General features: G+C 36.5%; 1 protein-coding gene across 1 annotated transcript in view; it reads right to left on the bottom strand.

The window, feature by feature from the left end:
- The window catches only part of LOC136043837 (N-acetylgalactosamine kinase-like), a 75,735-nt gene extending 66,072 nt beyond the window's left edge, over positions 1 to 9,663 (bottom strand). The window contains exon 1 of the mRNA XM_065728774.1: positions 9,566 to 9,663. The gene's annotated coding sequence lies outside the window, so the exon portion shown is untranslated. The remainder of the gene's footprint in view (positions 1 to 9,565) is intronic.
- Positions 9,664 to 9,764: the final 101 nt, after the last annotated feature.

Below are 9,764 nucleotides of genomic sequence, written 5' to 3'. Positions count from 1 at the left end.
TTATATTCCCTGTGTCCCGGTCGTCATTTGTGCCCCGGTGTCCCGGTCTGAAATTTCTATTCGAACAATCCCTGTGTCCCGGTCGTCATTTATATATCCCGCATGTGCCCCCGGCGTCCCCGTTGTAGTTGTGCTCCTGTGTCCCGGTCGTCATTTATATTCCCTGTGTCCCGGTCGTCATTTGTGTCCTGGTATGTAATTTCATCAGTTGACAAACATGACGTCAATCGACAAACAACTTCATGATGCATACAGCTCAATCCTTATAATGACGTCAGTCGACAAACATGACGTCAGTCGACACACAAACATGACGTCACTCGACACACACACACATACACACACACACAGACAACTTATTTTTATACATATAGTTAGATAAGTTGTCTGTGTGTTTGTGTGTCGAGTGACGTCATGTTTGTGTGTCGACTGACGTCATATTTGTCGACTGACAAAACTACAGACCGGGACATCGGGACACAAATAACGACCGGGACACCGAGACATCTATCTATCTATCTATATATCTATATATCCATCTATATAAAAATAAGTTGTCTGTGTGTCTGTGTGTCGAGTGACGTCATGTTTGTGTATCGAATGACGTCATATTTGTCGACTGACGAAATTACAGACCGGGACATCGGGACACAAATGACGACAGGGACACCGGGACATAGGGAATATAAATGACGACCGGGACACTCAAAGAGAAAGCGGCCGGGACACAGGGAATGTTCGATTAGCAATCACCATCAACAAAGTACCGGGACACAGGGAATATAAATGACGACCAGGACGCTCAAAGAGAAATTACAGACCGGGACACCGGAACACAAATGACGACCGGGACAAAAATGACGACCGGGACACAGGGACACAGGGAATATAAATGACGACCGCGACACTCAAAGAGAAATTACAGACTGGGACACTGGGACACAAATGACGACCGGGACGCAGGGAAACAACAACAACGGGGACGCCGGGGGGCACAAGGGGATATATAAATGACGACGGGGACACAGGGAATGTTCGATTACCAATCACCATCAAAAAAGCTCAAGGGCAATCATTAGAATATTGAGGTATAGATCTGAATACTATTGTATATAGTATATATATACTATTATATATACATATATATATATATATATATATATATATATATATATATATATATATATATATATATATATATATATCTATATTCACAGGTGGGACACAGGGACACAACTACAATGGCGCGTAACGACTTACGCGCGCGGGGGTTTTGGGTGGACACAGGGGGGTTGGGATAGAGGGACACCCCGACTAGGTGTTGGGACACAGGGACACCCCAACTAGGTGTTGGGGTGGCGTTAAGTGCCACCCCAACAGCTAGTTTTTATATATATTCCCTGTGTCACGGTGTCCCAGTCGTCATTTGTGTCCCGGTGTCCAGGTCTGTATATACATTCGTTTTTGAATTGGTATATAATGAAATAAATTTTTAGTTTTTTTCTTTTTTCTTTTTAGTTGTTTTCTTAGTTTTTACCTTTTTTTTAGCTTTTTTAGTTTTTTCTTTTTTCTTTTTATTTTTTTTGTAGTTTTTACCTTTTTTCAGTTTTTTTATTTTTTTTTTATATTTTTTTAGTTTTCTTTTTCTCCTTCAATTTTTAGTTTTTTTCCTTTTTTTATTTTGTTTTTCTTTCTTTAACGCCTTACCAACTCAGCTACATCGGCTTGAACACATTTGTTTTTGAATTGGTATATGATGAAATAATTGAGATGTCATATGCGGACAATCACGACGTCACTCGACAGACAGACAGACAGACAGACAACTTATTTTTATATAGATATACTAGCTGTTGGGGTGGCGCTTCGCGCCTCGCTGAAAATTCTTGCAAATTTTCTTAAAAATTTAAATCTTGAAGGTCCCGCAAGGAAAATTCCTTACAGAATCGATAAAAAATACTATACGCAAACAATAGGTACATTTTGTGACTTACAGCCCTTTCCTCTGAAAAATTCTCCTTAACATTCTTACATTTGAAAAAGAATTCAATTTCTGATCGTTTTCCAAATAATATCGGATACCCCCTACAGAAATCCCTCCTCCCTCAGTTGAAAATTGCCCCTACAGAAAAATTCCCCATGGAAATTCATGTTAGAATTAAAATGACTATCTAACAATTTTGATCGGACGACTTTGGGGCAAAACAGAGGCGACATTAAAACTTAAAACGAACAGAAATTACTCCGTATTGAAAGGGGCTTTCCCTCCTCAACGCCCCGCTCTTTACGCTAAAGTTTTTTACTGTTTTAAAATGTAGAGTTAAGAAAAAGAGTCAAACTTTAGCGTAAAGAGCGGGGCGTTGAGGAGGAAAAGCCCCTTTCAAATACAGAGTAATTTCTGTTCGTTTTAAGTTTTAATGTCGCTCCTTACTTTCATTTTAAAAAAACTTTTTTTTTGTTTAATATATCGAAGAAGTAAGACTTTTGAATCTTACTCTGGCTGACCCTGATCTTGCGACTTCAGGTCTATTTGGCCAAGTGGCTACGGTGCAGGCTGAGTTGGAAAAAACGAAGTTAAGTCTAAAAAATGATATAGCCCGCAAAGTAGCGGAAATGGCTACTGATGGTGGCTCTGCGGATACAATTGTCAGCGAAGTGTGCGCCTCTATTGCGGTTGAATATAATCCTAAATTTGAAAAGCTTGAAAAATCACTCAAAACCCTAAAAACACTTATTGAAAATCTTAAGGAGCGCGTTAATCGCATAAAGATGAGGCTTGACGATTATGACCAAGAAGTTCTTCTTTATACTCTCGTAATCCATGGAATGAAACAACAGCCAGGTGTTAACCTGAATAGCACTGTGATTGATTTGGTTAAGCAGTAGTTAGGTGTTAGTGATATAACGGATAGGCATATTACAAGCGTATTTCGATTCCGGGAGAATATGATCAGCGTAGATGGTTCTGGTGAAATAGCTCCCATAATGGTGAAGTTTCAGAGCAAAGATATTGTCCGAAGAATCTTAAAAAAAAGCAAAATTAGCGCGTACCGGTGTATACATCACCGAGGGTTTAACAAAGCGTTGAAGAGACATTTTGAACATGGCGAGAGACAAATTTGTTGTGAAGTATGTTTGGACAGACCATGGTAATGTCCTTGTGAAAAGGCCAAGCGACCCTTCCGTTCGCAGAATGAGGTCACTTGTTGATTACATGTGATTTTGTTGATTATTTTTTTTTCAGATATTTTTTTATTTTGATTTTATTGTTCAATAGTAATACCAATATTTACTATTTTTCGTTTTAATGGGTACTGATCTACTAAGTTTGCGGCTTAAACGATATGAACAAGACCCATTTGATATCGACAAATATTTATTATCTAAGCTTATGGCAGAGCAGTCTTTTTTAAATTTGCGGCAGGGTAGTTTTAGCACGTATATTAATGGACCTGTAGACATTAATAAAAGAACAAATGAATGCCTTGTGCGCGCGTAGAACTGCCACATTACGTCATCTTACCATGATATTGTTCAGTTTATGTATGAAAATGATTCTATTCAGTTGCTTGCTTTATGTGAAACGTATTTGGGTATGGATAGTCTTCTCTCGTTCTATAGTTTTCCAGGGTATAGTCTAGAATTGAAAAATAGTTCAAAAATGGAAAGAGCAGGCCTGGCGTTTCTAGTAAGGGACTCTCTATAGTATAAGGTGCGTGATGGTCTTGAGGTTTGGCTAGAGGGTGAGTTTGAAAGTTTTTCTGTTGAAGTTAGATTTGAAGAAAAGAATTTTTTATTTTGCATTATTTATAGACCACCAAGTTCTATTTTTGATCGTTTATATCTGGTTTTGATGATTTAATGCTGAATGTAAGAAATTCAGGTTTGGAATTTATGATAATGGGTGATTTTAATTATGATTTGAAAATACTAGCTGGCATGAATCTTGATTTTTTAAATTTCATGTCATCTCACGATATATACCCTGTGGTCACAGTTCCAACAAGGATCACCGAGCATTCTGCGACCTTGATTGACAACATATTTGTTTCGTCACGTCAAGCAGCAACTACATGCGCAGACGTTATAATTTCGCCTATCTCTGATTACCTGCCAGTCCTTGCTAGATTAGAGCTTCACATAAAAAAACAAGTACTGAAGCGTAATATACAGATCTGAGATCTGAAGCCAGCGAACGTTAAAATGTTTTCAGAAGAGCTAGATGCTGTAAATTGGGAGAGTATATTTAGGGAGAATAACCCATCTTTGGCTTTTGAAAAGTTCAACACCACGCTGCTAGGTATTTATGACTTGACATGCCCACTGAAAAGCATGAAAATAGGAAAAAAAAAGCAGCGAGAAAACCTTGGGTTGATGATGAGCTTTTGCGAATGATTAATATAAGGAATGCTTTGTATACAGCACACATCACTGAACCAAATGAGTTTAGTTCTGCACAGTTTTAGGATCAACGTAATCTAGTTAACTCTACTAGACGAAAGAAAATGAGAAACATTTATGGCGAAGAATTTAAGAAATATACATCAGACTCTAAAGCCACTTGGGAAATTATTAATTAAGTCCTGCTCAACAACTGTATAGCCTAAATGTTGGTGGCGAAATAGTTCGAGATCTTGACAAAGTATGATATTTGTTTGCTTATCATTTCTCGAAGATTGGTGAAACTGTTCAGATGAAGCAGCAGTGAACGACGAGTTGCTGATAGAAGATTCAACTTTTGAAGACCTAAGAGGTCAAGATTTTGAAATGAAATTAGAAAATCTGTCAATGGCAGAGAGTCAATTTCCCCGTTCGCTAAAAACGGCCAAAGTCATCCCACTTCCAAAGTCTGGGACTCTAAGTGACCTTTCAAATTGGAGGCCTTTATCAATACTACCCACCATTTCAAAGCTATATGAAAAAATAGTGCACACAAGACTATATGAGCATCTACCAAATTGCGGATTTCTGTCTGAAACTCAATTTGGATTTAGAAAAAGACATTCAACTGTGCATGCCACTTTAAATTTAATTGATAAGGTAAATGGTACATTGGAAAAAAAATTATTTTTGCATGACAATTTTCATTGATTTTAAGAAAGCTTTTGATACTGTTGATTTTGGAATTTGGTTGTATAGATTGTCGAACTTAAGTATTAGGAATACGTGTTTGAGTTTGTTTGAGTCGTATTTGCGAGGTAGAAGTGTAAAAGTTGCAATAAATGATGAAGTTTCACAGGCTTACCCATTGAATTGCGTAGTGCCACAAGGTTTTGTCCTAGGTCCTCTTTTATTTTTAAATTATGTAGATAGTACGAGATTTTGTCCCTGGTTACTTAACGTCTTTTGCCGATGACACTGCTATTACTGTTATTGCCAAATCGTTACCGGACTTGGTAGATCGAGCGAACAGTGCTTTAAAGGGACTTCATACGTTTGTTACACTCAGTAAACTTTCTGTTAATGCTTCAAAAACAAAATACATTGTTTTTAGAAAGACTGGTGAGCCCCAAGATTTACCTTCAGATATTAAATACAATGGTGTTTCTTTGAAACAAGTCCGAGAAACGTGTTACCTCGGGTTTCTTCTTGACTTCAAACTCAGTTGGAAGGCGCACATTGACCTGGTTTCCTGCAAAGTGTCAAGGGGAGTTGGAATGCTGCGGTGTCTAAAAATGTGCTTCCTTTGAAAGTTTTAATGTCACTGTACCATACTTTAATAGCGTCGTATATAAATTATGGTTGTTTAATCTGGGGTAGTAACTTTCAGTCTAATTATAGGAGAGTTTAAGTGTAACAGAATAAGGCAATTAGAATTCTAGGAAATTATGATCGTGGAAGCGTTAGCACTGTGTCTATGTATAAGAAGTTTGATATTTTGGATTTTGGAAAAATTAGAGACATGCAGATTGGTATTTTAGTACATCAGTGTCAACATAATTTAGGGCCTGATATTTTTAATGATTTTTTTTTTTAGCTTGGGTTCTTCTTATCATGATTATGACAAGCGAAATTCAAATAATCTTGTTCATGAGTTTCGGAATACTTCCCGGTCGTCTCATGTCATCAGATAAATAAAAAAAAATAGTTTTTTTTAACTGAAAGTAAGGAGCGACATTAAAGCTTAAAACGAACAGAAATTACTCCGCATATGAAATGGGTTTTCCCCTCCGCAATCCCTCGCTCTTTACGCTTAAGTTTTTAATTGTTTTAAAAATTAGAATTGTGGCAAAGAGTCAAACTTTAGCGTAAAAAGTGAGGGATTGCAGAGGGGAAAACCTATTTCATATACGGAGTAATTTGTGTTCGTTTTAAGTTTTAATGTCGCTCCTTACTTTCAGTAAAAAAAACTAGTTTTTCTTATTTAATTTCTGAACGTTTTTGAATTAATGCGTGTTTGATTTGGGCTCTCCGCACATATATTAAAATGAAATTTGCATACTAATTTTTTTTTTCTAAAAGATACATCAAAAGAATCGGATTTTCATACTAATTTTAAATATATATTTCATCAAATTTAATCTATGTCATCAAAAGTTAAGAGCCTGAGAAAATTTACCTTATTTTGGAAAATAGGGTGAAACATCCCTAAAAGTGATAGAATCTTAACGAAATCACACCATCGCATTCAGCGTATGGGAGAAGCCTATAGCAAAAACTTCAAGCTCCTATCTACAAAAATGTGGAATTTCGTATTTTTTGCCAGAAGACAGATCACGGGTGCGTGTTTATTTTTTTGTTTGTTTGTTTTATTCTTTTTCCCAGGGGTCATTCTATCAGCCAAGTGCTCCTAGAATGTCGCAAGAGGGCTCATTCTGATGGAAATGAAAAGTTCTAGTGCCCTTTTTAAGCGACAAAAAAATTGGAGAGTACCTAGGCCCCCTCCCACGCTCATTTTCCCCCAAATTCACCGGATCAAAATTCTGAGATAGCTATTTTGTTCCGCATAGTCGAAAACCATAATGACTATGTCTTTGGGGATGACTTACTCATAAAATGACAGAAAATGTCACCCTGCAGGGATGCAATCTCTTTAGCTACTCAAAAACGACACTAAAACTTACAATTTGTGTTCAAACGAACTCTACTCTGATTTCCTAGGCCCATTGATTCACTTTAATCATACTTGAGGAAAAAACAACTGCAATAAGCGTCCATGACTGACTTTCCCGGAAAAAAAGAAAAATCCAGCATTTTTTTTTTAGAGGCTTGAAATATCGATAATAGCGTTTTCTGATGTTCTGGATTCAATAGTGCAATTTTCATAACGATTGTTTCCTTGGGTTGTTTCTCTACCTTCTATGAATCAGCAAATTTACTCATGCTGATAATTTTTGATGAGTAATTTTAAGCTCAATAAGTTTTATATATTTGGAATCAAAACAAACAATTAATTTATTCCATGTCCATGTGGGTATAAAAATAAAATTTTGTTCTGAGGGCTTCAATTGCTATCGATATACGTCACTTCTATTGACACGCTGCTACCACACGAATATATTGTGTCTGATAAATATTTCTGATAATAATAGTTTAGCCCACATTTCTTCTCTTCCCACATGGGTTGGATCTGAATGCGCTACAAAGGCGTAGCTATCCCCAAAATTCATAGATTAGTGTGCTAGGTCTTACTTCTTGTCAAGTATAGTTGGAATCCAACTATCCCTTTTTGAACGTGTCCTGATTATAATAATTTAAGAATCAATGGTTTTTCAGAAATGTTAGAAACTATTATTTTCCAAAAATTTACAAATTACATGGATACTTTTGAAGCTTTTCTTTATTAATTTTTCTGATAGTTGTGATGTCTTCTTTTCCTTCGTTTTCCTGAGCCTGTCATTCGGTCACCTTCTTGTGGTTTTTCTTTCCGGTTCACTCCTGTCTACAATTAAATAAAAAAAAACAAGTTTTTTTTAAATGAAAGTAAGGAGCGACATTAAAACTTAAAACGAACAGAAATTACTCCGTATATGAAAAGGGCTTTTCCTCCTCAACGCCTCCCACTTTACGCTAAAGTTTGGCTCTTTTTCTTAACTAAAACAGTAAAAAAACTTTAGCGTAAAGAGCGGGGCGTTGAGGAGGAAAAGCCCTTTTCATATATGGAGTAATTTCTGTTCGTTATAAGTTTTAATGTCGCTCCTTACTTTCATTTAAAAAAACTTGTTTTTTTTTATGTATTTTCTGGACATTTTTTAATTCATGCATGTTTTGATCTTGGCTCTCCGCACATAAATAATTAAAACAAAATTTGCATATTAATTTTCTTTTTGGCTAAATGGCTTTTTCATAGTTGTAATCGGAAGATTTTGAGAAAAAGGGAGAGAGGGAGGAAGCTCCGATTTTTTGATTACTTAAAAAGTTAACTAGAACTTTTAATTGTTTTACGAACATTTTCATTAGTAAAAAATATACGTATTTTACGAATTAGCTTACGTAACGAACTTCTATATTCGTATACTTTTATTGCATATATGAGGGGATTCACCCCCTCGTCGATACCTCACTCTTTACACTAAAGCTTAAATTCTGTCCCAATTCCTTTGAATCACATAGGCCGTATAATAAATAGTTGAAATTACTAAAAATACTTTAGCGTAAAGAGCAAGGTATTACGAAGAGGTAAACCCCTCATATGCGCAATAATTTCTGCTCGTTTTAATTCTTAATGCTGCTCCTGACTTTCAGTAGAAAAAAGCTTCTCATATTTATTTTTTCATTGTTTTTTTAAATAATGCAAAAAATCCTGCGCCCTCTTCATTGAACGTCTCTTCCCCCGTGAGAAGTTTTTCCATGGAAATATCCTCCCACGTACCGCCCCCCCCCCACCTCAACTCTCCATCCCAAACCAAAAAAATCCCTCTTAAAACGTCCGTACACTTCCCAGTAACCATTACTATATGTAAACACAGGTAAAAAGTTTGTAACTTGATACCCCTCCCACGGGGACTGCGGGGTAGTAAGTCGTCCCCAAAGACATAGTTATTATGTTTTTCGAATATGGTGAATAAAATGGCTATCTCAAAATTTTGATCCGGTGACTTTGGGGAAAAAATGAGCATGGGAGGGGGCCTAGGTGCCCTCCATTCTTTTTGGTCACTTAAAAAGGGCACTAGAACTTTTAATTTCTGTTAGAATTAGCCCTCCTGCGACGTTCTAGGACCACTGGGTCGATACGATCACCCCTGGAAAAAAAAAACAAATAAACACGCATCCGTGATTTGTCTTCTGGCAAAAATGCGAAATTCCACATTTTTGTAGATAGGAGCTTGAAACTTCTACAATAAGGTTCTCTGATACTCTGAATCTGATGGTGTGATGTTCGTCAAGATTGTATGACTTTTAGGGGGTGCTTTCCCCTATTTTCTAAAATGAGGCAAATTTTCTCAGGCTCGTAACTTTTGATATATTTAAAATCAGCATTAAAATGCGATATTTTTGATGTAACTATTGGTATCAAAATTCCATTTTTTAGAGTTTTGGTTACTATTGAGCTGGGTCGCTCCTAACTGCAGTTCGTTACCACGAACTGTTTGAAAGAACGAGACGAAAAAAAATGACTCCTTACTTTTTACCAATTGTTCTGAGCTCCGATTAGAAACAACCAAGAGTAGATTTCACTTAGTATCTATTGTCGAAAATCTGAATTATTAAAAAAGAGCAACGTCTATCATCTGTGTCGTGAAGAAGAAGCTAGCTAAAACAAACAAACTAAAAATCTTGTCTCTGCGCCAATTGCGCAAAAAATCATATTTTTAATTTTTCTC

The sequence above is a fragment of the Artemia franciscana genome, chromosome 2, assembly GCF_032884065.1.
Source record: "Artemia franciscana chromosome 2, ASM3288406v1, whole genome shotgun sequence".
NCBI lineage: Eukaryota > Metazoa > Arthropoda > Branchiopoda > Anostraca > Artemiidae > Artemia > Artemia franciscana.
This window is presented reverse-complemented; position numbering and strand designations above follow the sequence as displayed.